The following is a 4,400-nucleotide window of genomic DNA, read 5'->3' as shown; positions in this document are numbered from 1 at the left end:
CCATTTCTTCAATGGATTGTTTTTTGGGTGTTGAGTTGTGTAAGTTCTTTATATATTTTGTATTCCAACCCTTTATCAGATATGTCATTTGCAAATATTTTCTCCCATTCTCTGGGTTGCCTTTTAGTTTTATTGATTGTTTCCTTTGCTGTGCAGATGCTTTTTATCTTGATGAAGTCCAAATGATTTATTTTTGCTTTTGTTAATCCCTTGCCTCCAGAGACAAGAAGTTGCTAGAAGTAAGAAGGTGCTACAACTGACGTAAAAGAGGTTGCTATGTTCTCTAGAATTCTGATGGTTTCCAATCTCACATTAAGGATTTTCATCCATTTTGAATTTATTTTTCTGTATGGTGTAAGAAAGTGGTCCAGTTTCATTATTTTGCATATTGCTGTCCAGTTTTCCCAACACCATTTGTTGAAGAGACTTTCTCCCATTGCATATTCTTTTCTACTTTGTTGAAGATTAATTGACCATATAGTTGCGGGTTCATTTCTGGGTTTTTTATTCTGTTCCACTGACCTATGTGTCTGTTTTTGTGCCAGTACCATATAGTCTTGATCACTACAACTTTGTAATATAACTTGAAGTCTGAAATCATGATGTCTCCAGCTTTTCTTTTCTTTTTCAAGATTGCTTTGACTATTCAGGGTCTTTTGTGGTTCCATACAAATGTTAGGACTGTTTGTTTTAGCTCTGTGAAAAATGCTGGTGATTAATAGGGATTACATTAAACGTGTAGATTGCTTTGGGTAATACAGACATTTTAACAATAGTCTTTATTTCAATCCATAAGCACGGAATGTCTTTCCATTTCTTTTTGTCAACTTCAATTTCTTTCATCAATGCTTTATAGTTTTCAGACTACAGGTCTTTCACTTCTTTGATTAGGTTTATTCCAACATATGCTTTGGGTTTTGGTGCAATTGTAAGTGGGACTGATTCCTTAATTTCTCTTTCTGCTAGTTCATTATTGGTGTATAGAAATGCAACAGATTTCTGTACCTTGATTTTGTATTCTGCAACTTTACTGAATTCGTGCATCAGTTTTAGCAATTTTTTGGTGCAGTCTTCGGGGTTTTCTATATAGAGTATCATGTCATCTGTAAGCAGTAGAAGTTTGACCTCTTCCTGTCTGATTTGGATGACTTTCATTTCGTTGTGTTGTCTGCTGTGGCTAGGACTTTCCAGAACTATGTTAAATAACAATGGTGACAGTGGACATCCCTGTCTTGTTCCTAACTTTAGAGGAAAAGCTCTGTTTTCCCCCCACTGAGGATGATATTAGCTGTGCATTTTTCATATATGGCCTTTATTATGTTGAGGTATATTCCCTCTATCACTGCTTTGTTGAGGTTTTCTATCATGAATGGACGTTGTAGTTTTTCAAATGTTTTTTCTGCATCTATTGAGAGGATCATATGGTTCTTATCCTTTCTTTTATTAAGGTGGTGTATCACATTGACTGATTTGTGAATATTGAACCACCCCTGCAGCCCACTTGATCGTGGTGAATGATTCTTTTAATGTACTGTTGGATTTGATTTGCTAGTGTTTTGTTGAGAATTTTTGCATCTATGTTCTTCAGGGATATTGGCCTGTAGTTCTCATTTTTAGTGGGATCTTTGTCTGATTTTGGAATCAGGGTAATGCTGGACTCATAGAATGAGTTTGGAATTTTTCCTTCCTTTTCCATTTTTTGCAATAGTTTGAGAATAAGTATTAACTCTTCTTTAAATGTTTGGTAGAATTTCCCTGTGAAGCCATCTGGCCTTGGACTTTTGTTTTTTGGGAGATTTTTGATTACTAATTCAATTTCTTTGCTGGTTTCCAGTCTGTTCAAGTTTTCTATTTCTTCCTGTTTCAGTTTTGGTAGTTTGTATGTGTCTAGGAATTTGTCCATTTCTCACAGGCTGTCTGATTTGTTGGCATATAGAATTTCATAATATTATAACTGTTTGTATTTCTGTGGTGTTAGTTCTTATTTCTCCTCTTTCATTTGTGATTTTATTTATTTGGGTCCCTTCTTTTTTGTTTTTGGTAAGTCTGACTAGGGGTTTATCAATTTTATTAATTTTTTCAAAGAACCAGCTCCTGGTTCCATTGATCTGTTCTAATTTTTTTTTTAGTTTCTGTATCATTTATTTCTGCTCTTATCTTTATCATTTCCCTTCTTCTGCTGGCTTGGGCTTCATTTGTTTTCTATTTCTAGCTCCTTTAGAGGTAAGATTAGATTATTTATTTGAGATTGTTCTTTCTTCTTGAGGTAGGTCTGTATTGCAATAGACTATGGAATTTTCCAGGGTTTTTAGGAGTCACAGCATTTGCATCATTGATTTTTCATGTCCCACTTTGTTGGTACCCTACCCAATGGCCATCCTTCAGTTTCTCCCTCCCTGATACACCCCCATTTCTGTTGATATTTAGGGAAATCCTAGACTTCACGGGAGCTGGGATCTCAAATGAAGACCCACAAAATGTCAGCCCCCAATTTTTATTACATTCAAAAGACATCACAATTACTTAGCTTGTTATAAAAGTTTCTACATGTGTAATCTCAATTTCTGCATTTAGTTTGTCTTGGACTAGTAACCAACAGTTTGTAGACTAGCACCAGCCCAGGGGCCAGACTCTGAGTGGCACTGGTCTGAGCTAACTAATCATGGTAATTCTAATTCCCTCACCAAATGATTGGTTTGGGCATGGACAAAAAACATGGACAAGAGGGTATGTTTACTGGGGATGTCTAGGAAAATTTCTCTTGTTCTTAATAAGGGACACATGACATTTATAATCTTTCTTCCAGCCTTTTGATGTTAGTGTATGACCATGTGATGCCTGAGTAGCTACAGCTATCCTGGCATCATAAGGTGAAGGACCAACAGGCAGAGGATAGTGGAACAAGATGGCAAGGATGAAAAATGGTTGAACAAAGTTGCAATTGTGTACTGATCCACCAGACATACCAGGTGTCATTCTAAATCTAGCTTCATTTTTTTGTATTTTAATTTAATTTTTTTTTCAAGCTTCCATTCACTTTATTTTTCTTGTGAGGTGACCACAGCCAGAGCCTGGGTCCTCTGCACAGAGACTCTGGGTTGGGTCTTTACAAGACCCAGTGAATTCCTGATAGGGAGACTTGGTGAACACAGTCTCTTTCCAAAGGTCAGGCATGAGATAGCTGTAGGTCTTGGAAATGGCATCAAAAGTAGCCTTGGTGAAGTTGCCCAGGGTGGCAGTGCACCCCCTGGCTGAGGTGTAGCGGTCAATACCAGCCAGCAGCAGCAGCTTCTTGGGCACAGGGACTGAGACAATGCCAGTGCCTCTCGGGGGCAGGGATGAGGTGCACCAGCACAGAGCCACAGCAGCCTGTCACTTTGCATGGGACAGTGTGGGGCTTGCAGATCTTGTTCCCCCAGTAGCCTCGCCACACGGGAACCATGGAAAGCTTGGACAGGATGATGGCCCCACGGATGGCAGTGGCTACCTCTTTGGAGCACTTAACACCCAGACCGACGTGTCCATTGTAATCTGCGATGGCAACAAATGCCTTGAACTTGGTTCGCTGGCCAGCGTGGGTCTGCTTTCGCAAAGGTATAATCTTTGAAACCTCCTCCTTGAGGGACACCCCCAGGAAAAAGTCAATGATCTCAGATTCCTTGATGGGCAGGGAGAAGAGATAGATGTCCTCCAGGTATTTGATCTTCATGTCCTTGACCAGGTGGCCCAGCTTGGTGATGGGGATCCACTCCTCGTTCTCAGCCTTGCCTCCGTGAGCTCCGCTGCCCCGGCCCTGGCCCGGGATGCCCCTGCCTGCCGAAGCCTCCCCGGAAGCCGCCAAAGCCTCCCATTCCAGGGCCTCGGGGCCCTCCCGGTCCTCCAGCAGGCCTGGCGTCATCCGCCATTTGGTATTTTCCCAGAGAAGCAACTGTATTTTAATTTTAAATTAATATACAGAAAATTTGATTTTTTGTGTGTACAGTTCCATGAATTTTAACACATACAGAGATTCATGTAACCACCAACATAATCAGGATACCGAATAGTTCCATCATCCCATAAAACTCCATCATGCTATTGCTTTGAAGTCACACCCTCTCTCCACTCCTAACCACTGATCTGTTCTCCATCGCTATATTTTTGTCCTTTCAAAAATGTCATATAAATGGAAGCAAACAGTACATAACATTTTGAAGTCATCTTCTTTCACTCAGTACAATGCTTCTGAGATTCATTCAAGTTCTTGCATATTCATTCCTTTTTATTGATAAGTAGTATTCCATTGGATGGACATATCACACTTTATCCATTCATCACTTAAAGGGTATTTGGGTTGTTTCCAACTTTCGGTGATTATGAATAGAACACTTCTAAAGATTTTATGTACAGGTTTTGTGTGA

General features: G+C 39.7%; 1 pseudogene; it reads right to left on the bottom strand.

The window, feature by feature from the left end:
- Positions 1–3,038: 3,038 nt before the first annotated feature.
- On the bottom strand, positions 3,039–3,905 carry LOC102958672 (annotated as a pseudogene).
- Between the last annotated feature and the right edge of the window lie 495 nt (positions 3,906–4,400).

This window comes from Panthera tigris, chromosome X, assembly GCF_018350195.1.
Source record: "Panthera tigris isolate Pti1 chromosome X, P.tigris_Pti1_mat1.1, whole genome shotgun sequence".
NCBI classification, from domain to species: Eukaryota; Metazoa; Chordata; class Mammalia; order Carnivora; family Felidae; genus Panthera; species Panthera tigris.
This window is presented reverse-complemented; position numbering and strand designations above follow the sequence as displayed.